At 42.3% G+C, this 25,395-nt stretch overlaps 1 protein-coding gene across 1 annotated transcript in view; it reads right to left on the bottom strand.

Annotated features, from left to right (window-relative positions):
• The window catches only part of LOC121533587 (heterogeneous nuclear ribonucleoprotein M-like), a 28,158-nt gene extending 19,208 nt beyond the window's left edge, over nucleotides 1-8,950 (bottom strand). The window contains exon 1 of the mRNA XM_045205541.1: nucleotides 6,961-8,950. The gene's annotated coding sequence lies outside the window, so the exon portion shown is untranslated. The remainder of the gene's footprint in view (nucleotides 1-6,960) is intronic.
• Between the last annotated feature and the right edge of the window lie 16,445 nt (nucleotides 8,951-25,395).

Below are 25,395 nucleotides of genomic sequence, written 5' to 3'. Positions count from 1 at the left end.
TTAACTTATTGTCTTTGCACCAATAGGGTGCAAATGGGAACATAAGTGAGATACTGCAAATTAGGAGAGAGTATTAACTTATTGTCTTTGCACCAATAGGGTGCAAATGGGAACATAAGTGAGATACTGCAAATTAGGAGAGAGTATAAACTTATTGTCTTTGCACCAATAGGGTGTAAATGGGAACATAAGAAATAGAGTAGGTTAAACGAAAGGGGTAAGGGCGTGGCAACGTACCTATTGTTGGTACTTTAAAAGTTAGACAGTGCGGGTGTTGTCGTATGCATGAGAGTGTGAATAATAAACCTGTATACCTTGATAGAAAACTAATTGGGAATCAAAGACGTCTGTGCCTGTCCAAACTGTATAAATTTGGGGATAACTGTTGGGTTTGTGGTTGCTTAAAACCGTACAACCTGTTATTTATGTTTGACATAGCATAATACTGGTTTTGAATAGTTGTGTTGAAGAAATTCGGTTTATTATTTGATTTAACGTTTGATGTTTGACCCTGCAAAATACTGGTTAAACAATTAGACTGAAATAATTCGGTTTATCGTTTAAATATAAACATGCACCAACTTTAACTAATTAGGTGGGGGAGAATCACCGAAAATTGACCAGAGGTATTAAATTCCCGGGGATGCCAGTTATCTCTGTGATTTCACACTTAAAACGTTCCATATAAATGGTTGTGTGAAAGGTACAATTAAGCTGAGATTAAGTCTTTCCTAGTGATTGAGTTGTCTAAAGAAAATCCTTTGATAGGGATCCAGTTGCTTCTGTGACTTCACATAAGTATAAGGTTGTGTGAAGGGTGGCAGTTGAACTGAGACTATGTTTTAGGACGCTCTGGTAACCTAAATTTTTTAAGGTATTGTATTCTAATTGGCAGTTTTGTTTTGCTGTGTTTATATTTTAACGTGTCTGTGTTTTTATGTATTATAACGTGTAATGGATGATGGGAAGTTATAGTGAGACTTATGAGACCGAACACCAATCTGTGGAATTGAGTGAATTTGACCTAGGGTTTCAGGAACCGGGGACTGGGGAGACTGATATTGAAGTTGTGCATGATTCTAGAACAAGCGTGAGATAACTAAAGCGTGGTGTGTGCTGTGTGTAGAGATTACTGCATTGGTATATGTGACTGGAATTCTGATTCTTATGATAATAATTGCATTACAAATTATATAAATTAGCCTCTTTTATATGCGAGGGTGTCATACATGAGATAAGTCTGTATTTGATACCGATAATACATCCAAGATAGAGAAAGCAAGATGGCAGGACCAAACATAAACATACCCAAATTCAATGAATACATAGAACAACGAATGACAGGGAGAGTAATGCCAGGTCCACCATGGGAGGGAGGTCATATGCCCGCCCTTGATGTACAACAGATAGAAATGACTGATTATGTGAAGAAATTGACGGAATTTTCTGCAGCACTCTCTTCTCAGGCGCAGAAGGCCCAAGAGGGGGAGCTGTCGGGAAGTACGCTGACACTGAAGGTAAACGTGGAGGCTGGGTGAGGGTTAAAGTCCACAAGAGAAAGTGGCTGGAACCCAGGTGGACTGGATCGTACGAAGTGAAGGAGGTTACTTCACACTCAGTCCAGGTCAGAGGTAAATTAGGCGCACACTGACACCATCTAACTCATTGCACACCAGCCCCCACTCCTTCTAGATCACTGACAGAAGTCAGGGCTGATTTGAGCAGCGAGAACCAATCCTGACAACACAATGAAGAAACCCTTATGGGAACAACAATCTCACTCAGGGTGAAGAAGAACTTTTTCCCCCTGGGAGAGATTGGGAGTGTCTGAATGTTTGTATGTATGTTTTCTGATAGGAATTGGACTCCTGCTGGGCACTCCTTATGAGGTGTTGTTCTTTTACATTACATTTGAGTCATTTAGCAGACGCTCTTATCCAGAGCGACTTACAGGAGCGATTGGGGTTGAGTGCCTTGCTCGAGGGCACATCGGCAGATTTTTCGCCTGGTCGGCTCGGGGATTGGAACCGGCGACCTCTCGGTTGTTGGCGCGGCGCTACTGATCACTAAGCTGCCTGCCGCCCCATATGAGTTTAAGGTTGTGGCGTTGTTTGATCATGTGATAAGGTTTCATTTGTAATCGGACCATAACTAAAGTGGTTGTAGAAGTAATGTATAGGTAGGGGAGAGCCAATAGGGGGCTCCATTGAACTATTATGGTTTATTTGGCATTTCAATGGCATAAGGTGAAATCTGTATGCATGAGGGGATTTCGATTATGTATTATTATAGTATTATAGACACTCCGTAATAAATAAACTGAACCAAACAAGACGTTACTACAGCAATAGAGAATAGTTAATGTTACGTTAGTTCTTAAACCTGATGATAGAGGTAAATGCAGAACGCTGTTAGAGAGTGTTTTATTTTTGCTACTAGTGTGTTTGAGACGGAAGGGCTGGCTAGACGGGGGTGATGACGTGGCTGGATGTGCGACGTGAAAATATTTACTTTGAGAGAATCGTAGAAGGTGTGGAGTGACTGGCGATGTCCCTGGTTCGAACACAGGTAGGGACAGTAGACAAAGCTTTCGCAATGGGGCTATATACCTGAAAGGTTGAATTAGATAGCTTAAATAGAAGTATTCTAGAAAAGTCTATGTAAATATGTTATAAGGTTACCATGCGCTCTCCCCGAAGGAGCAAGGGGAGGGTGAGAGACAGTACAGTTCAGATGGTAGGAACATAATTAAATGTATGCTAATCAACGATAGCAAGTATTTGTTTTATTAATTAGGGCATAATCAGAGAGAACAGTTAAATAAATTGAATAGCGAACTGAAATGGTTTAGCTGGGAAATATTTTTTTTGGTACATTTTAGAACGATAATGTATTTTGGTTAAGTGGATGCAAGTGACATTGGCTGTTGTGATGGGGGAATAGCGCCATTAGCTGAGGGAACATTTGATGTAACCGTGATTGTATTGGCTAAAAACTCAAATATGACATTTACAGGGGGGACAGGAACAATAGAAGGGGAGAAAGATTTTCCTAGGGGGTTGAACAGATAATTGATAATGGATCATTTGAGACGAGATCACATGTAGCAGAGTTAGGGTAATCAATTAAATAATCATTGTATACTCGAGGAATTTTTAGTGGTTTTATAGATTAGTAATGAGGAATTAGATTGATACAAACAATTATTGATGGGTTAAGACTGGGGATAACCAGGAGAAAGAGATTAGCTCATCTCGTTGGAATGTTGCCAAGGGCTAGGGGAGCAGTAGTGAAGTTAGGCCGTATTTAGGTCATAAAAGTGAACTACCAAATTAAGGCCTGGCTATTTGTGGTTGTTTTTCAAATTGGGTTTTCAAATAAAAAACAACACACCTAGTATGATGTTTATAAAGCCTTGTTGTTTCAATTTTGGGGGGTTTCAGCAGGTCAAGGGTGATAGGTCTTAGAGGAGCACACAGTGAATTTTATGGAGTTTTTTAGCTTTTTGGCTGAGTTTGGGGTATATATGATTTCTTATGAGAATGAATGTCATGAGGATTTAATGAACACTTGGGATAGCTAACATTTATGAAATATTTAGAATAATGGTAATGTTTAGTATACTATGGGATTAAACAGTTCGTTAAATGACTTCAATGGCCTCTGAACTCTGTTTTAACATTCTGGTGTTATTTTAATCATCCACACTAGTAAATTCTGAAGGCATGAGAGGAGGACTTTAAGATAGTTTATTTTACTAAGTTGAGGGTAATTTATAGTACAGTGAAAATTGTGAAGAAGATTATAATTTGGTAATAATATATTTGATTTGAACCATAAAATAACAGAAGAGAGAGTGGAGGAATGGCAATTGGATAATGAATTAACAATATTAACTAAAGTGATTGTTTAGATAGGTGGTAATATTGACACATGGCCAAATCATGTGTCAAAAGGGGGATGGTTGGATTAAATATTAAATATATACAAAGGAGAGGACAAAATACTTAAAAAAAAAACATGTATGATAGTTTATTAACCACACCTGTATGTCAGAGGTTTTGTGCCCCACAGGTGAACTAAAGGAGAAGGTGACCCACTCTATCTAACCAGGAGACTGAAGCAGGCCTGGCGGGAAGGGCCCTACCAAGTACTGCCTTTGCCAGCAGAACAGCTGAGAGATCCATCTGGGTGCATGTCACACACTGTAAAAAGGCAAAACCAGCTACACCTGACGAACAAACACAGAGTTAGGAGAAAGATCCGATAACCACAAGGGTCCGGGGGTTGGCTCCTTAACGAAGATTCCCTTACCCTGTCTGATCATCCCTGTGTGAGTTCGGTAGAAGGTGAAGCAATGGGTTGGCCTCTGGCATCTGACATGTTCTCAGGGCAAGGGTGGGGATTCACAGGTCTCCCGACGGTAGGTAGCTGTCTGATTGTGGGGGCCATATTCCTAACACACACGGACCCTCCTGTTTCAGCCAGAAGTAGTAGTTAACCTAACACAAGTTGAAAAGGCATAGGAGACAGCTAGACGTAGGGAAAGGGGAAATTCTAGAGTAAACCTCTCTGAGGGAGGTAGTGAGACCGGGGCTGTGGTAAAGATAGTGCAAAACTATAGACCTGGAGGAAGTAGTACAGGTGGGAACGGGGTATAGAAATCTTAACCTGTGGTTGGAATGGATTCAGTATACGGCAAAAAACTATGTCTAAAGAGGACTGTTTTGCCTGTGGGACAGCCAAACCAGGGTTGACAACTACTCCGTTCCCCTTGACAGGCTTTGACTCTCTGTCAGGTTTATCCTCCATGCAAGCCCGATAACGGGGTCGTCCCGACCTGGGTTGCCTCAATTTGAAGTCACAGGGGATTCTAAATTGTTTTTCGAGTCTAATCTCTCCTCTTTGTTGCAGCAAGAGGATTATAGGAGCCAAAACCAGGCCCGTGCTGACATCTGATGGATGTGTGGTGATAACTGATTGTGAACTCACCTACATACGCAAACAATCAAACGTGTCAGAGACTGGTGAGTTGTCACATAGAAAGTAGGACCTCCTCCCGGGAGCCTTTGATGAAAGGATATATATATATTGATGGGATCCACAATCAGATCGCAGCTGGGTTTGAATCAAGTATTTTCTGGTGGTCAACAATTAATAAAAATGTAGATTGGATAAATTATATTTAATATAACCAGCAAAGATTTATAAACCACACTCGTGATGCAATAAAGGGATTAGCTGAGCAGACAGCGGCAACTAGCTTAATGACATGGCAGAATAGAATAGCTTTAGATATGCTTTTGGCTGAGCAGGACGGGGTTTGTGTTCTGTTTGGATATATGTGTTGTACTTTCATCTCCAACAATATAGCACCGGACGGGCCCGTGACCAAAGCGCTTTGAGTGACCATCACCACGCTGGCGGAACGAACTGGTTGAGAACTCTGGTATTGATAGCTCCATAAACGGTTGGTTTGATAACATATTTGGTAAATGGAAAACTATTGCTGTGACTATTCTGGGTGAAGTTATAGCTTCTATGGGTATACTTGTTCTTTGTGGATGTTGTCTTATTTCCTGGCTGAGTGATTGGTTTGGTGAGTACTCTTCTATGGTGGTTACTGGATTTCTGACCCTAGTAATTGTGTTTTTGCTGTTAATGTGTTGTGCTGCTTGCATCGTCCCCTGTCTCAGGAGGTCAGTGGTAGGAGCGGTGCAGGCGTCAGGTATGATGCTGTTGTTACCGGCCCAGGATGATGCGGGTGACTCTGCTACTGACTCTGAGACCAAGCTGGATGATCCATGGTTTGCCTAGTAAAATACATACACGCATTTATTTTCAGTTCTTGCTCATTTATTACCTTATGTTTTTACTAACCACTGTGATTGTTTATTCTTCCTAATGTGAAGGTAAAGGATTCCTGGGTGGCTGGTAGCCAACTCAGTACATGTTAGGTGTAGTGGAGGAATAGAGGGTTACAATTATTCTTTTTTATTTTTTATTAACATTAAATGTTGTGATTTAAATTCCATATCCTGTTATTCTTAAGGGTGATTATACTCTGTTTAGAGTGACACCATAAATGGTGTCAAAAGAGGGAATTCTAAAATTTCCCTTTAAAAATCTTTAATCACACCCTAGAGTTTTAATAATCTAGTGTTTTGTGTTCACTCTAGGGAAAATCCTGTGTTTTATGCTTTATTAATCAAGTTAACCATGTGAATGTGTGTCTTTCCTTATGTGAAGGTTTGAACTTCTTTGATGACTGGTAACAGTTTGCAAGTTGGGTGTAGATTGAAGGATTTTTATTATCAAATTGTCTATTAATAAAAGTGTTTATTTTTGTTTGTATTGTATTTTAATGAGTGACACCCTAGAGGGCGTCAAAAGAGGGAATTGTTGGGTTTTATTTTTCTCATAATTGGATCTGTATGTGATGGATAGCTTGGAAGGAATGCACTAATGAGGAGCAATATACTGATATGGATTGTTTCACATAACAGGGTGGGGAACATTGGGGGTAGGACAGATAAGACTTGTGTTGCGAACACTCTCTCTTTGTATTCTGTGAAACTGTCCTTGAACATTGAGTACAGTGGGATGATGTATTTCTGGGTGCTGACTTTCGCAGGTTATCATAGCAACCATGTCTAGTAACAAATGGAGTGCCGAGGAGTTGGGCCCACCCCTGCGCCAACGGATTGGCTGAACCACACTCAGTCCTTTGCTCTGGTTGGCCAACAGAAGAGGTGGAGGCTTTCTGTCAGAGTACTTGAGAAATTTCTGTAAACAATAATTCTAGTTCTCTGTCGGCCCTGCGTGGTTTGTCAGTGAGCCCGTATACGAACCTTCATACTTATCATACATACATTTTGCATATAATAAATTAAGCTTGGATTGAAGATCTCTTGATTCTTATTCCAATACCAGATTTGAATTACGCAATTTATAACACAGTTTATCCTGTTTTGTGGTTTAATGAATTTGCGGTCAAAAGAGTACCTTAAAAAACCTACTAATATATTGGCCAAGCTTGGTAGTAGTCCTTCAATTTATCAATATTGAATAAATAACACCGTTTTTAATTTATGATTTAGGAGAGACGGAACGGTTGCAAGTTAGTGAAATGTCGGATGAATACAATCTGTTTCCATGTAACGTTATTCGCTGGGTGGAGAGTGCTGCATGCTGGGATTTCTCTCTTCGGCGCTCTGCGATGATGCACCGGATTAGACAACAATCACCCCATCGTTGTCTAATCGGGTGCACGGTCATGGCTAGACGGGATACCGAATTTGTAAAAGTGACGTCATAGTCCGGTCTGCACCACTCGCGCCGACGTAGCTAGAGTTGTCTCAGTAATAGTATTTTACTAGCCTGCAAGCTTTTGAAGACCATCTGAACCATTATAAACAGGAGACAAGGACCAACTTTGTTGTAAACAAAAATTATAAAGCGTCTGGACAGAAGGGTGAGTTCGAATTTAATCAAGGAGTGATATTAATCTAGGTCGTTAAGTAGACAGACGTGTGTGTTATTAATCGATTTTAGATTGTCCATTCTAACTTCAATTTTAGATTGCTATTCTAACTTGTGTCAGTTGTTTAACTTCTCAGATTTCGCATCGTGAAAAAACTTGCATTGGGAACTCAAATATGTTCCCTATGATGGAACCCCCTTCCTGGTGGTCGGTAGGAGAACCTACGCCTGCCACCAAGGCAAGGATAAACATATGAGTGATAAGAGGGGAAACACAAATGGTAAATTAGCTAATGGTACGATGCACAATAAAGGTCATTATGATTGACTGCTATTGGGAGGAGGGGGTGTGTGTCAGGAAGGGAGAGATGAGAGAAGGTGAGAAGTTGAGAAGGGTATGTGTTAGAAAGGGACAACAGAATTGAACCACAAGATGCAGGACTCCTTGTTCCCCCAATATCTAAGAAAACAGATGGATACAGGTCTTTCTCCTACAGAGCTCCTCTTTTATGTAAGAGAATCAGACTTGGTTTCAGTCTTGTAAATTCAAGTAAGTAACGTTACGTAGCTAAACCTTGGACAAATAATCCTTGTCTGAGCATGAACGGCCTACATGGGCAGAAGCCTAACTCCTGTTTCTGTCACGTAAGGCAGCTTGATGTACAAGTAGCCTATACCCCCTGGACAGGGCGCTAGTTTCCTAATTCCTTAATGCTGAGAGACATCAGGTTCCAAGGTATGGACTGATGAACCATCCTTCCTGTCTCTGCTTGGTCGGCTCCCCACTCTCAACTAGGATTCCATACCATTGACTCTATTACGGGGTCTGAGTCCCTGGCTTGTTGCACTCGGGTGGTGTTGGACGGGGCCACATTGTCTCTCGATCCCCCTGTCCCAGTCTCCAGTGTTTATGCTGCAAGTTTTTTTTTGCCTAGGGCCCATGGTCAGTTTGTCTCATCTGGTGTACTGTACTGTGTCTTATCTGATGTACCTAAGCATGCTCCCACTAACCCCCTTCTTTTGTCCTTTTCTACATCTGATAACTCCCGGGCGTGCCTGGCCCAAGCCTACCTCGACGTGCTGCTGATCCTGGACTGCGGTTGAGGACCCCTGGGCATGCCTACCCCTAGCCACTCCCCGCACCCCCTAGCATGCTTGTACCTAAGCTAAGTATATTCCAGCTCACCCTCTTCTTCTCCTCTCCTGTCTTAAGCCTAGTCCTGGACAAATACAATATTTTATATTGAATCTATATTGAGCATGCTTTTTTTGTCCAGGAGGACAAGGTGTAATCTGAGTCCGGGAAACCAGCCCATACTGTGGACAATGAGTTTATTCCAGAATATTGTCAAAATAAAGATTGTTTTCTATGATTATCTACGGTACATTTCCATTCTACAATATGGCCTCTGACAAATAAAACTTTTTCCAAATCCTATTGTATTTGTGGTGTGTCTCTGACAGAACAGGAGGCTGAGGAGAAAAGTACAAAAACCCAGATGCTGGGAACAAGGTAAAAAGAACATCAGGAGTTAACATTTTAGTCATTTAGCAGACGCTCTTATCCAGAGCGACTTACAGATAGTGAGTGCATACATTATTATTATTAAATTTTTTGGTTTTTGTGTATTTATTTATTTTAATTTTTTTTCATACTGGCCCCCCGTGGGAATTGAACCCACAACCCTGGCGTTGCAAACGCCATGCTCTACCAACTGAGCTACATCCCAGACACACACGTAAATATCATTAACATATCCTAACATACAAAACACCACACTAACCAATTAAACAAGGGTTAGGGTTGTATCATCCATTATCATAATACTTACACCTATCCAAACATCTCCACAAGTGCAAAGGGGTAGGTCTAACATATCCATCCACAGACACTATTTTTTACTTTTCAGGTAAAGAGAAAGGAGAGAATGTTTTGGGAAAGGAAGGAGAGGATCAGTGAGGAGACAAAAGAGAGAGAAGACAAAAAAAGGAGAGGATGGGGTGGACTGGGTTCAACTTTATATTAGGAGAGCGAGGGTTCCACTCTTTAAGAGTTCCACTTAGTTGTTTTTGTTGTTTTTAAAGGAACAAATTATAAAAAAGAAATCTAAGCAGCCAATGACTTCGTTTTTTCTTTTTCTTTTCTTTTCTATCTCTCATGCCATATTCCCAATGCTAACGTTATAGTTTTGCTATTCCATTACTTCAGTTCCATTGCTATAGTTTATGTAGTCTTCTCATCACGGACTGGTAAAGCTGGGACACCAGGTGGGTGCAATAATTATCAAGTAGCACAGAAAAACAGCAGTACTCAGAACCTCCATAAACGGACCTCTAGACGCTGTCCTCTAAGTTCTACGAGGGCAAAATTACTAGCTGATAACACAATTCAATCATTGATATGATGTAGCTAGCTAGCGTTCAATACGACCTGGCCAGCTAAAATCTATGCTAGCTCACGTTAGCTACCTAGCTTGTTTCAACTCTGATTTGCTAGCTAATGATAGGTAGCTAGCATTTGAGGGCTGACCTTTCTCATAAAAGTTTGTGTAGTGCAAAAATGAATGAAGGATCATGCTATGGTGGTAATTCGTGTAATGTCTTACTACTGCAGTACTACTTATCCATGTGCTAGCTAACAGCAACAACCCCAGACGAGCTAGCTAAACGTTGTGTCAGCATTCAGCAGTGATCAGCTTGGTGGTTGCATAGTAACGGCGTCACCAGCCCGAATTCTAATCGAGCTGGCACCAGTTATGAAACTGGGCTGTGCTGGCCCGGGTTTCCGTCGACCCAGCTCGAATTTCAGAATTCCATAGTGGGGGTACGGCGTAAATTATGAGCCTATCACAATAATTGAAACAACATTTTAGTAGGCTATTACACCACTTTTTATCATTACCGCATGTCAGAGGCATGGAACATTTGCGATTTGATTTGAAAACATGTAGTATAGCCTACTGCGCCAAAATGCGATGTGGTTCGATGAGAAAACAGACATTTTGCTAAGGCAGATGACACCGGAAATCCATCTAACATGTTTTGGGCTATGACATAACGGAGCCCCTTCTTCTTCTGTGGGTTTTATGGCGGACTACAACCCAAAAAGGTGTATTGCCGCTACCAACTGGACGGGTTGAAACCAAAACAAGGTAAAAAATAAAATCTATACATGATAGGGAAACTAACATAATCCACCCAAATAAAATTGTACATTGACAAAACAAAACTCCCACTTCTTCCTTCTTTCAGTTCTCCATATCTCTCTTCTTGGGCTCTAGGGCCTGAGAGGGTGGTACGGCTTGTGACAATATTCCATGTAATTCCTTTGCTGAGAAATCTTTCAGCCCCAGAAACCACTCCACCGCTTCCACAATGATTTCTATCTTCCTGGACCTTCTCTCCACCTTGGCAGTGCCATTTATCACCATAGCTATAAAGGCCACAAAGTTCACCTTCTTAACCTTTAAAATGTCAGGATCCTGCTGGTGAAAGGCAACCCCTGCAGCCTGCAGTGAAGGCCTATCCACCACCATGGACTCTTCCAAGTGCACCATTCAAACCCTCAACCCTTTTTTTTTTTTTTTTTTTTAGGGGGTAGATCAGCTTTAATATTTCAGATAGATTGTAACTTCCATCAATGTAATTGTCTGCATCACTTCCAATCCCCCATATGTGTTTTTTTTTCTCGCAAATATACACACATATATATATATATATATATATATATATATATACATACATATATACACATACACATATACACATACATACATACATACACACACATATATATACAGTGGGGAGAACAAGTATTTGATACACTGCCGATTTTGCAGGTTTTCCTACTTACAAAGCATGTAGAGGTCTGTCATTTTTATCATACGTACACTTCAACTGTGAGAGACGGAATCTAAAACAAAAATCCAGAAAATCACATTGTATGATTTTTAAGTAATGAATTTGCATTTTATTGCATGACATAAGTATTTGATACATCAGAAAAGCAGAACTTAATATTTGGTACAGAAACCTTTGTTTGCAATTACAGAGATCATATGTTTCCTGTATGTCTTGACCAGGTTTGCACACACTGCAGTAGGGATTTTGGCCCACTCCTCCATACAGACCTTCTCCAGATCCTTCAGGTTTCGGGGCTGTCGCTGGGCAATACAGACTTTCAGCTCCCTCCAAAGATTTTCTATTGGGTTCAGGTCTGGAGACTGGCTAGGCCACTCCAGGACCTTGAATGCTTCTTACGGAGTCACTCCTTAGTTGCCCTGGCTGTGTGTATCGGGTCGTTGTCATGCTGGAAGACCCAGCCACGACCCATCTTCAATGCTCTTACTGAGGGAAGGAGGTTGTTGGCCAAGATCTCGCGATACATGGCCCCATCCATCCTCCCCTCAATACGGTGCAGTCATCCTGTCCCCTTTGCAGAAAAGCATCCCCAAATAATTATGTTTCCACCTCCATGCTTCACGGTTGGCATGGTGTTCTTGGGGTTGTACTCATCCTTCTTCTTCCTCCAAACACAGCGAGTGGAGTTTAGACCAAAAAGCTCTATTTTTGTCTCATCAGACCACATGACCTTCTCCCATTCCTCCTCTGGATCATCCAGATGGTCATTGGCAAACTTCAGACGGGCCTGGACATGCGCTGGCTTGAGCAGGGGGACCTTGCGTGCGCTGCAGGATTTTAATCCATGACGGCGTAGTGTGTTACTAATGGTTTTCTTTGAGACTGTGGTCCCAGCTCTCTTCAGGTCATTGACCAGGTCCTGCCATGTAGTTCTGGGCTGATCCCTCACCTTCCTCATGATCATTGATGCCCCACGAGGTGAGATCTTGCATGGAGCCCCAGACCGAGGGTGATTGACCGTCATCTTGAACTTCTTCCATTTTCTAATAATTGCGCCAACAGTTGTTGCCTTCTCACCAAGCTGCTTGCCTATTGTCCTGTAGCCCATCCCAGCCTTGTGCAGGTCTACAATTTTATCCCTGATGTCCTTACACAGCTCTCTGGTCTTGGCCATTGTGGAGAGGTTGGAGTCTGTTTGATTGAGTGTGTGGACCGGTGTCTTTTATACAGGTAACGAGTTCAAACAGGTGCAGTTAATACAGGTAATGAGTGGAGAACAGGAGGGCTTCTTAAAGAAAAACGAACAGGTCTGTGAGAGCCAGAATTCTTACTGGTTGGTATGAACTCCTGAGTGGCGCAGTGGTCTAAGGCACTGCATCGCAGTGCTAACTGTGCCACTAGATCCTGGTTCGAATCCAGGCTCTGTCGCAGCCGGCCGCGACCGGGAGACTCATGGGCGGCGCACAATTGGCCCAGCGTCGTCCAGGGTAGGGGAGGGAATGGCCGGCAGGGATGTAGCTCAGTTGATAGAGCATGGCGTTTGCAACGCCAGGGTTGTGGGTTCGATTCCCACGGGGGGCCAGTATGAAAAAAAAATATGTATTCGCTAACTGTAAGTCGCTCTGGATAAGAGCGTCTGCTAAATGACTAAAATGTAAAAAATGAGTGTCGCAAGGACAACACAGACACAGCAGCCATGGCAAGTTCTTGAAACGGGTTGATATCAGCTGCATCCCTGAACTTCCAAATCTCACTCCAGAAGCCCAGTGTGTTTTTTGTCTCATTCCATTTACTAAGATGGATGGTACGCCATTGCTGGACAGTCTTGTCTATCTCTGCAGGGGAGTAGCCAAGGAGCTTGGCTATTTTTTCTATTTCTCCAGGGCTCTTATTGTGCTTTAGAGTTTCCTCCACATTGAAAACTGACATGTACTGCAATGCTTCGATGTTGTCCGGCAGTCTCACCCTCAACTAATTAGTGAGGGAGATGGTGAAGGATACACACCGCTTTCGGACATTGTTTTCATCCTCAGGCGCAAGGTGGAGCTCAGCTGCCTTTGAATCAAAAAGGTAACCAAGGTACGGTTTGGGACTGATGTATCCATCTATTGGCCCTTTGAGTACATCAACATTTGCCAGTGGATTCAGCACCCTGCTGCTCACAGACTTGATCAGGCTAACCAAGCTGTCAAGTAGCTTAAGAGGATCTACTTGCTCTCCCTCAAAAGCCTATGTTTTGAGGATCACTGTACATGGAGTATAAAACCTCAGCCATGTAGCAGTGTTCACTGGACTTGGTGACTGCGAAATGCAGCCTAAGCTCCTCCCACTGGTCCAGAATGCGTGAAACCGCGGGTTCAATGGAGAGCCAACGTGTGGCACACACCTTGGTTATCTGTAAAGGTTTCTCCCCACAGTTGATGGTCTCATATATGGCCTTGTAGGCCTCCCTGCGCTTTGGAGACACTGTTGTGGGTTCGATTCCCACGGGGGGCCAGTATGAAAAAAAAATATGTATTCGCTAACTGTAAGTCGCTCTGGATAAGAGCGTCTGCTAAATGACTAAAATGTAATGTAAATGTAGGTGATCAAATACTTATTTCATGCAATAAAATGCAAATTAATTACTTAAAAATCATACAATGTGATTTTCTGGATTTTTGTTTTAGATTTCGTCTCTCACAGTTGAAGTGTACATATGATAAAAATTACAGACCTCTACATGCTTTCTAAGTAGGAAAACCTGCAAAATCGGCAGTGTATCAAATACTTGATCTCCCTACTGTACATACATATATACATACAGTGGGGAGAACAAGTATTTGATACACTGCCGATTTTGCAGGTTTTCCTACTTACAAAGCATGTAGAGGTCTGTCATTCCCCTTCCCCAATTGGAGCAAACCAGTGAACAACAACGCCCAGGCCTCCACTTCCAGCCCACACATACCACATACACCTTACGGACACAGTCAAATTCCACAATAATTATATTTTGTTTGTTTTTACTCCTGAACTTCCTCCAATCATTTTCATGATGTCTATATGCCATATTTTTCTAACTGTGCTTTCACAAAAGCTCTCAACCTATAACCTATATATTTATTATGGACACAGTATGCTTTACATTAGTTATCTTGTTGTTATCAGTTGTTGTTATTACTCCCATCCTTCAGCTCCATTCAACACCTCCCATCTATCTCTTAACACCATCCATATTGGATTTCTATTTGCCATATATTTTTCAACTGTACTGTGATGTTTTACCAAAGTTCTGAACCTTTCTATTCTCATTGTTTCTACAGATCGTAAATTGAAAATAAACATTTTTGCTAAAAGTATTATTATATTATTGATCAATTGACTATGACTTTTCAGATCACCCAGTAGTGCTATCTGCAGGGTTAGCTCCAGGTAAATATTGCAATCCTTTAGCCATTCCTGGACCTGTGTCCAAAAACAAGCTACAAATGGGCAGTACCAAAACAAATTATCTAATGATTCTGTCTCTTCACAGCAAAATCTGCAGAGCTGGGAAGATTGTATCCCCCATATAAATAACATTCTATTGGTAGCAAGAATTTTATATAATAATTTAAATTGAAAAATTCTATGTTTTGAATCCGGCGTCGTTTTGCGTATCAATTCATAAATACTATGCCATGGAATCGGTACGTCAAAAATCTCTTCCCAACTATTTTGCAATCTATATGGGACGGCTGTCAATCCTTTGGTCCTTAAATGAAACTGGTATACTTTTTTATTTATCACAATTTTCTTTAACCAGTTATATTCTTTAATACAAGGCCGACAGACAAGTTCTTTACTTTTTCCCCCTTCCACTTTCCTCAACCCTTTTAACAGCTGCTGCATATGATATGCTCTGGATGGCCCTGACTTTGGCCACCTCATTCTCTTTCACCTTTGTGGGGCATTCGAAAGACGTGGCTTCATGGTTCCCACCACAATTGCAACATGTCACATTTTCATCACTTTTATAACACATAATATGATATTTTCCACAACTTGGACATCTCGGCTTCTCCCTTCTGCAAACACTTGAAACATGACCAAATGCTCTGAATCTATAGTTAATATACCCTAACTGCACTTGAGTAGAGAGAGACTCCATATCAAAAAACTAAAGAACAGATAGACTCTTCACTTTTTCTTCATTCACCACAAGATTCATCCGACGTGCATCAATCACTCCAATAATATTTTTCATCTCTTCAACATCTACTTCCCACAAGACTCCAAATATAACCCCCTTGAGGGGTGCCCTGTTCCTAAGAGACACACACGACACTTCAAACGTATCAAATCAGAACACATTTCTTCTGATCCTCAGAAGCACTAAAAAATCTAAACCAGCCCGCCTCTCGTGATCCTCACAGCCTTCACTCTACCCAGCACTCTCTCCACCAGTTTGGATATCTCAAATGGATTCCTCAAGATAGGTAATTCAATCAGCTGCTCCTCATTTACAGTGAGGGAAAAAAGTATTTGATCCCCTGCTGATTTTGTATGTTTGCCCACTGACAAAGAAATGATCAGTCTATAATTTTAATGGTAGGTTTATTTGAACAGTGAGAGACAAAATAACAACAAAAAAATCCAGAAAAACGCATGTCAAAAATGTTATAAATTGATTTGCATTTAATGAGGGAAATAAGTATTTGACCCCCTCTCAATCAGAAAGATTTCTGGCTCCCAGGTGTCTTTTATACAGGTAACGAGCTGAGTTAGGAGCACACTCTTAAAGGGAGTGCTCCTAATCTCAGCTTGTTACCTGTATAAAAGACACCTGTCCACAGAAGCAATCAATCAATCAGATTCCAAACTCTCCACTATGGCCAAGACCAAAGAGCTCTCCAAGGATGTCAGGGACAAGATTGTAGACCTACACAAGGCTGGAATGGGCTACAAGACCATCGCCAAGCAGCTTGGTGAGAAGGTGACAAGTTGGTGCGATTATTCGCAAATGGAAGAAACACAAAATAACTGTCAATCTCACCTCGTGGAGTTGCAATGATCATGAGAACGGTGAGGAATCAGCCCAGAACTACACGGGAGGATCTTGTCAATGATCTCAAGGCAGCTGGGACCATAGTCACCAAGAAAACAATTGGTAACACACTACACCGCGAAGGACTGAAATCCTGCAGCGCCCGCAAGGTCCCCCTGCTCAAGAAAGCACATATACAGGCCCGTCTGAAGTTTGTGCTCCTAATCTCAGCTCGTTACCTGTATAAAAGACACCTGGGAGCCAGAAATCTTTCTGATTGAGAGGGGGTCAAATACTTATTTCCCTTATTAAAATGCAAATCGATTTATAACATTTTTGACATGCGTTTTTCTGGATTTTGTTGTTGTTATTCTGTCTCTCACTGTTCAAATAAACCTACGATTAAAATTATAAACGGATCATTTCTTTGTCAGTGGGCAAACGTACAAAATCAGCAGGGGATCAAATACTTTTTTCCCTCACTGTACAGGCCCGTCTGAAGTTTGCCAATTAACATCTGAATGATTCAGAGGAGAACTGGGTGAAAGTGTTGTGGTCAGATGAGACCAAAATCGAGCTCTTTGGCATCAACTCAACTCGCCGTGTTTGGAGGTGGAGGAATGCTGCCTATGACCCCAAGAACACCATCCCCACCGTCAAACATGGAGGTGGAAACATTATGCTTTGGGGGTGTTTTTCTGCAGAGGGGACAGGACAACTTCACCGCATCAAAGGGACGATGGACGGGGCCATGTACCGTCAAATCTTGGGTGAGAACCTCCTTCCCTCAGCCAGGGCATTGAAAATGGGTCGTGGATGGGTATTCCAGCATGACAATGACCCAAAACACACGGCCAAGGCAACAAAGGAAGAAGCACATTAAGGTCCTGGAGTGGCCTAGCCAGTCTCCAGACCTTAATCCCATAGAAAATCTGTGAAGGGAGCTGAAGGTTCGAGTTGCCAAACGTCAGCCTCGAAACCTTAATGACTTGGAGAAGATCTGCAAAGAGGAGTGGGACAAAATCCCTCCTGAGATGTGTGCAAACCTGGTGGCCAACTACAAGAAACGTCTGACCTCTGTGATTGCCAACAAGGGTTTTGCCACCAAGTACTAAGTCATGTTTTGCAGAGGGGTCAAATACTTATTTCCCTCATTAAAATGAAAATCAATTTATAACATTTTTGACATGCGTTTTTCAGGATTTTTTTGTTGTTATTCTGTCTATCACTGTTAAAATAAACCTACCATTAAAATTATAGACTGATCATGTCTTTGTCAGTGGGCAAACGTACAAAATCAGCAGGGGATCAAATACTTTTTTCCCTCACTGTACAAACCGTACTCCTACAAGATACGAAGTGACATTCTCATCACTATACTCTACTTTGCTCTGTTTTCCTTTCTTTTGGACAATATCCAATTCTCCTTGATTCTACCGCCATTAGATTCAGAATCCACTTCATCATCCTCTTCCGTCATCTTTTTTCCGTCCGACATCCTATTCACTTCTATGCCGTCACAACAGAGCCCCATTCATTTTCAATGAAGTGAAGTGGGCAGCCCTTACGAAAAAAAGATTGCACAGGGCAGCAGTGGAGGCTGCTGATGGGAGAACAGCTCATATTAAAGGCCGGAACTGCACAAATGGAATGGCATCAAACACATGTAAACCAACTGTTTGATGTAGCTGATACCATTCCACTGATTCTGGTCCAGTCATTACCACGAGCCCGTTCTCCCCAATTAAGGTGCCACCAACCTCCTGTGGAGTGCAGTATAACTACAGTACACTGCAGCATAACTGCAGTAAGCTGCAAATACTGTGTCCAAAATACCAGTCGACTGCAGTTACTGCACTTTTACTGCAGTTTCTAAACTGCAATCTTTTTTTTGTAAGGGGGGGACTGTTGAGGGACATAAGCATGTGCGAGGGGAGCGTGAACAGGGTGGGACCAAAGTTGAGAAAAGCCAAAGATTATGGATATACTGACAAGAGACGTGTCTCCGTGCTAACAATGAGAGGTGTTGTCCACAAAGCGGCACGGCAGCCTGTCTAGCTCCCGCCTATCCTTACTTTCGATTGATGGATACATCTCATTATTGTAATCCTTTTTTGAATATTTGATGAGGGTTGTTGATGTCAACCGCCTGTATTCAATGGAGAGAGAGGCTATGCTACTAGCCTCATGCCATGAATATGCATTGCCATCTCCAGACAACTCCAAAATAAAGTACACTCGTAACAACTTAAGCATTACAAAACATCTATTCCATCAAATAAATAAACCTCTTGGCTTACATTCAGGGCGGGATGTAAATGTTAAATGTTCTTCGTCTAAAATAAATCACTGCACAAAAAGAAATCACTGCATTTGACTCACACAGCCTCAGTCACTTACTCACCTCATCCACTGTGTGTGTGCCTCTCTGTGACATAAGCTAAACATCTAGCTGGCTAGCTCATCATGTCCGTCTAAACTGTACACTCAAAAATACAGAAAGGAGTGGGAATCAAACCCTGAATTCAAAGACTGGTTGAAGCCGTTTATTGGAGATGATACACGGGCATACTGCCTGTATTGTAAGGCTGATTTCTACGCCAAACTTAGTGATGTAAAAAAACACATGACAACTCAAAAACATACTCAAAAGGCAAAGCCTTATAACAGTTCCACCCAAAACAAGCTGCCATTTATGGTTAAAAAAATTGACTCTGCAAAAAAGAGGCCACCATGGCATTAGCTATCGCTGAACACTGTTCCATGCTGGCATGTGATCACATTGGAGAAGCATGTAGAGCTGCTTTCTCAGACTCCACTGCTGCTACCCACTTCAAAATGCACAGGACAAAGTGCACAGAAATGATTAATGGTGTTCTAGCACCATACATTCTGAAAAAGTTGGTCGCAGATGTGGGTGACCAGCGTTTCAGCCTCCTCCTCAATGAGTCCACGGATGTAAGTGTTTCTAAGTTCCTGGGGGTTGTGATAAGGTACTTTAGTGACACCAAGCAGACAATTGTATCAACGTTTTTGGGGCTTGTTGAGTTGGAGGGAGGAGATGCCAAATCTATAGCCTGTGCTGATGTGGGTTTCCTCGAGAAGTGTTGTCTTAAAAAAGAGAAACTCCTGGGGATATGGACTGACAATGCCTCTGTTATGACGGGGATTAACAATGGGGTCCATAACGTGCTGAAGGAGGAGTTTGGCCTCAAATATCTGGTTCTTATTTGCTGTGTGTGCCACTCTCTGCAGCTTGCTGTAAGTCATGCTTCCAATGACACCATCCCCCGTAATGTGGAGTACTTGGTACGAGAGACTTATAACTGGTTTTCAGTGTCTCCAAAGCGCAGGAAGGCCTACAAGGCCATATATGAGACCATCAACTGTGGGGAGAAACCTTTACAGATAACCAAGGTGTGTGCCACACGTTGGCTCTCCATTGAACCCGCGGTTTCACGCATTCTGGACCAGTGGGAGGAGCTTAGGCTGCATTTCGCAGTCACCAAGTCCAGTGAACACTGCTACATGGCTGAGGTTTTATACTCCATGTACAGTGATCCTCAAAACATAGGCTTTTGAGGGAGAGCAAGTAGATCCTCTTAAGCTACTTGACAGCTTGGTTAGCCTGATCAAGTCTGTGAGCAGCAGGGTGCTGAATCCACTGGCAAATGTTGATGTACTCAAAGGGCCAATAGATGGATACATCAGTCCCAAACCGTACCTTGGTTACCTTTTTTGATTCAAAGGCAGCTGAGCTCCACCTTGCGCCTGAGGATGAAAACAATGTCCGAAAGCGGTGTGTATCCTTCACCATCTCCCTCACTAATGAGTTGCCGGACAACATCGAAGCATTGCAGTACATGTCAGTTTTCAATGTGGAGGAAACTCTAAAGCACAATAAGAGCCCTGGAGAAATAGAAAAAATAGCCAAGCTCCTTGGCTACTCCCCTGCAGAGATAGACAAGACTGTCCAGCAATGGCGTACCATCCATCTTAGTAAATGGAATGAGACAAAAAACACACTGGGCTTCTGGAGTGAGATTTGGAAGTTCAGGGATGCAGCTGATATCAACCCGTTTCAAGAACTTGCCATGGCTGCTGTGTCTGTGTTGTCCTTGCGACACTCATTTTTTACATTTTAGTCATTTAGCAGACGCTCTTATCCAGAGCGACTTACAGTTAGTGAATACATATTTTTTTATACTGGCCCCCCGTGGGAATCGAACCCACAACCCTGGCATTGCAAACACCATGCTCTATCAACTGAGCTACATCCCGCATTCACTCGAATGCTGAAGTCGAGAGAGTATTCAGCCAGATGAGTGTGGTAAAAAGCAAACTTAGAAATCAGATGTCCTTGTCCTTAACTCCATCCTGTACATTCGATATGGACTGAAGCTGTCTGGTGAGGCTTGCTATGAGCACCAGCTGCCTGATAATGTTTTGCAGCTTTTTGGCACATCAGCTGTTTACTCATTTAAGTCAGCTCCCTCAGTTGCTGAACCTGCCATAGAGAGCCTTGACCAAAATGACGATGACCCACTCTTTCTGTGAGCCAGCACAGCCTGAATTAGGGCCAGACTAGTTACTATCATTTTCTCACATTGCCATTGACAGTTTTTTCTATTGTCTCTTTTTGGTCCATTTAGATGTTGTGGTTAAAAATGTTCATATTTTACTGTGACTTGTTGTAGGCTCCTAAGTGGACCATAAGGTTAAAAACCAAACCAAACCAAACTTAAGAAAACGAAACAAAAAGTGTCTATTTTGGGTCATTTTTGCCGGTCCCAAGCCCGAATAAAGGAGGAGGGTGGGAATTGTGAAATAAAAAAACAGAAGAAAGTTCATTTGTAGTTGTAAACATATTTAGGGTGTTTTTTACCCACTTTTTGTCACTCCCACGACATTATTCCTCTCTCCTACAGCATCCATCACAATTACATGCACATGGGCAATTATGCAAATTAGGCGATGACGTCATTTAGCGACTTTTAGGACAGCCAATAGCTACTTTCCTTACTGAGGAGTTGGCAACACTGAGCTGCCTGCTTGCTAGTTGCTAGGGTTGAAATGCTCTCGGTGGTGAGTGGCGGACACATAAATTCTGGTCGGTTTACAATCGCCAAACGTCATTACACTTTCTGGTGTTTTGTGTAGCAGATGTCTCTTTCCATTCACCACTGTTTGGAGGCTGGAAATTGGATGCCAGTGGATGAAAGTGCACGGGTGGCCTAGTAAAGGAAACCTTTTGAAGTGACTGTTTGACAGTCCGATGTAAACATAATGACTGGGTGTGTTATGACAAGTCTTTACGACTAGGCCCACAGAGATCCTATTAAATGGCTGTGGTAACTAGTGGAAAACATTGTGCCTCTTTTTACATGCGTATCTGCCCTCTCATTGGCTAGAATGGTCCCACCTGATCTTGCCTCCTCCCGACTGCCTTCCATTTTTGAAGAAATGTATTTTCATTGTTAGAGCGGCCACTAGAGTATAAAGATCGAATATAATGTATAATCTGTGCTGCAATTGACCACTCAGGATAAGAGTACCATTTTGAAACATTGTTGCAATGTTTCTAATATTGCAAACATGTAAATCAGTTACCAGTTAGAACATTGTTACAATGTTTCTAAATCATGGCAAACATAAACAGAGACAGTTCTACTTATTTTCTGCATACATCAATGAACAAATGTTCAACTTTAGAACACACACTTGCACATTCAGGATATGTAGCAAATAAATTGCATTCTAAAGCTATTCATAAGAAGAATTGTCTCTTGAACTAATGAAAGCCTACAGGTCCTTCAAAAAGTATTCACACCCCCCTTGACTTTTCCACATTTTGTTGTGTTACAAGCCTGAATTTAAAATGTATTAAATTGAGATTTTGCGACACTGATCTACACACAATACCTCACAATGTCAAAGTGGAAGTTTGTTTTTAGAAATGTTTGCAAATGAATAAAAAATGTAAAGCTGAAATGAGTCAATAAGTATTAATCCCTTTATATGTGGACAAATTAGTGGATTCGGCTATTTTAGCCACACCCGTTGCTGACAGGTGTATAAAATCGAGCACACAGCCATGCAATCTCCATAGGAAACCATTGGCAGTAGAATGTCCTTACTGAAAAGCTCAGTGACTTTCAACGTGGCACCGTCATAGGATGCCACCTTTCCAACAAGTCAGCTCGCCGCCATTGGACTCTGGAGCAGTGGAAACAAGTTCTCTGGAGTGATGAATCACGCTTCACCATCTGGCAGTCCATCGGACAAATCTGGTTTTGGCGGATGCCAGGAGAATGCTACCTGCCCCAATGCATAGTGCCAACTGTAAAGTTTGGTGGAAGAGGAATAATGGTCTGGGGCTGTTTTTCATGGTTCGGGCTAGGCCCCTTAGTTCCAGTGAAGGGAAATCGTAACACAACAGCATACAATGACATTCTAGACGATTCTGTGCTTCCAACTTTGTGGCAACAGTTTGGGGAAGGCCCTTTCCTATTTCAGCATGATAATGCTCCCGTGCACAAAGCGAGGTCCATACAGAAATAGTTTGTCGAGATTGGTGTGGAACAGAGCACTGACCTCAACCCCATCGAACACCTTTGGGATGAATTGGAACGCCGACTGCGAGCCAGGCCTAATTGCCCAACATCAGTGCCCGACCTCACTGATGCTCTTGTGGCTGAATGGAAGTAACTCCCCGCAGCAATGTTCCAACATCTAATGGAAAGCCTTCCCAGAAGAGTAGAGGCTGTTATAAGGGGGGTCCAACTCCATATTAATGTCCATGATTATGGAATGAGATGTTCGACGAGCAGGTGTCCACATACTTTAAGTCATGTAGAGTACCTCAGTGATCACAGTGCGCACAGCTCCCCATTCAGGCAGTGTTGCTGTGCTTTGCGCTAGCTAGCCTACCTCGCTAGCATTATCAAATGATAACGTTACATAACCAGCAGTATCTAGACAATACACAATAAACTTGTATGAGCTATGACCTAACTATGTTGTAATGAGGAGGCTAACGTTAGAGAGCCTACCTCTCTTTATCAAAAGATAGCTATCTACATAACCAGCAATAACATTATCTAACTTCATTAGCTAAATTACAGTGCATTCGGAAAGTATTCAGACCCCTTGACTTTTTCCACATTTTGTTACGTTACAGCATTATTCAAAAATGTATTAAATACATTTTTTTCCTCATCAGTCTACACACAATACCCCATAATGACGAAGTGAAAACAGGTTTTTAGAAATTTTTGCAAATTTATAAAACAGAAAAAACAGAAAAACCTTATTTAAATAAGTATTCAGACCCTTTGCGATGAGACTCGAAATTGAGCTCAGGTGCATCCTGTTTCCATTGATCATCCTTGAGATATTTCTACAACTTGATTGGAGTCCACCTGTGGTAAATTAAATTGATTGGACATGATTTGAAAAGGCACACACCTGCCAATATAAGGTTCCACAGTGCATGTCAGAGCAGAAACCAAGCCATGAGGTCGAAGGAGTTGTCCGTAGAGCTCTGAGACAGGATTGTGTCGAGACACAGATCTGGGGAAGGGTACCAAAACATTTCTGCAGCATTGAAGGTCCCCAGGAACACAGTGGCCTCATCATTCTTAAATGGAAGAAGTTTGGAACCACCAAGACTCTTCCTAGAGCTGGCCGCCCGGGCCAAACTGAGCAATCGGGGGAGAAGGGCATTCATCAGGGAGGTGACCAAGAACCCAATGGTCACTCTGACAGAGCTTCAGAGTTCCTCTGTGGCGATGAGACAACCTTCCAGAAGGACAACCATCTCTGCAGCACTCCACCAATCAGGCCTTTATGGTAGAGTGGCCAGACAGAAGCAACTTCTCAGTAAAAGGCGCATAACAGCCCGCTTGGAGTTTGCCAAAAGGCACCTAAAGGACTCTCAGACCATGAGAAACAAGATTCTCTGGTCTGATGAAACCAAAATGGAACTCTTTGGCCTGAATGCCAAGCATCACGTCTGGAGGAAACCAGGCACCATCCCTACGGTGAAGCATGGTGGTGGCAGCATCATGCTGTGGGGATGTTTTTCAGCGGCAGGGACTAGAACACTAGGATCGAGGGAAAGATGAACGGAGCAAAGTACAGAGAGATCCTTGATGAAAACCTGCTTCGGAGCGCTCAGGACCTGAGACTGGGGCGAAGGTTCACCTTCCAACAGGACAACAAACCTAAGCACACACCCAAGACAATGCAGGAGTGGCTTCGGGACAAGTCTCTGAATGTCCTTGAGTGGCCCAGCCAGAGCCCGAACTTGAACCCGATCCAACATCTCTGGAGAGACCTGAAAATAGCTGCGCATCGACGCACCCCATTCGGCCTGACAGAGCTTGAGAGGATCTGCATAGAAGAATGGGAGAAACTCTCCAAATACAGGTGTGCCAAGCTTGTAGCGTCATACCCAAGAAGACTCAAGGCTGTAATCGCTGCCAAAGGTGCTTCAACAAAGTACTGAGTAAAGGTTCTGAATACTTATGTAAATGTGATATTTCTGTTTTTATTTGTAATACATTTGCAAAAAAACAGTTTTTGCTTTGTCATTATGGGGTATTGTGTGTAGATTAATTAAAAAACAACAACATTTAATCAGTTTTAGAATAAGGCTGTAACTTAATGTGGAAGAAGTCAAGGGGTCTGAACACTTTCCGAATGCACTGTATGCTTAGTTTAATACACTGAAAACAAACTTAAAGATACCAAAAACAATTTAGTCCAATCAATGTTGCTAAATCTCAAGTGGCTGACCATGGTACTGATTTCTGTCTGTGTGTGTGTATGTGTCCGTGCGTGCTTGCGTGCGTGCACGCGCAAGTAAAAACAAATACGGTGACTCAACCTACTTGTAGACTAGTTGAACGCCAATGCCATCCTCCTCTCTTTCATGTTGGCAAAACGGTCTATGGCTCTGTCATACAGTATGTTTTTTGTTTTAGTTTTCATAGGCTACCTAGCTAAAATGCTTGCTAGCCTAACTTCCTCGCATGGGCAAA

Source organism: Coregonus clupeaformis, chromosome 20 (assembly GCF_020615455.1).
Source record: "Coregonus clupeaformis isolate EN_2021a chromosome 20, ASM2061545v1, whole genome shotgun sequence".
Lineage (NCBI taxonomy): Eukaryota > Metazoa > Chordata > Actinopteri > Salmoniformes > Salmonidae > Coregonus > Coregonus clupeaformis.
This window is presented reverse-complemented; position numbering and strand designations above follow the sequence as displayed.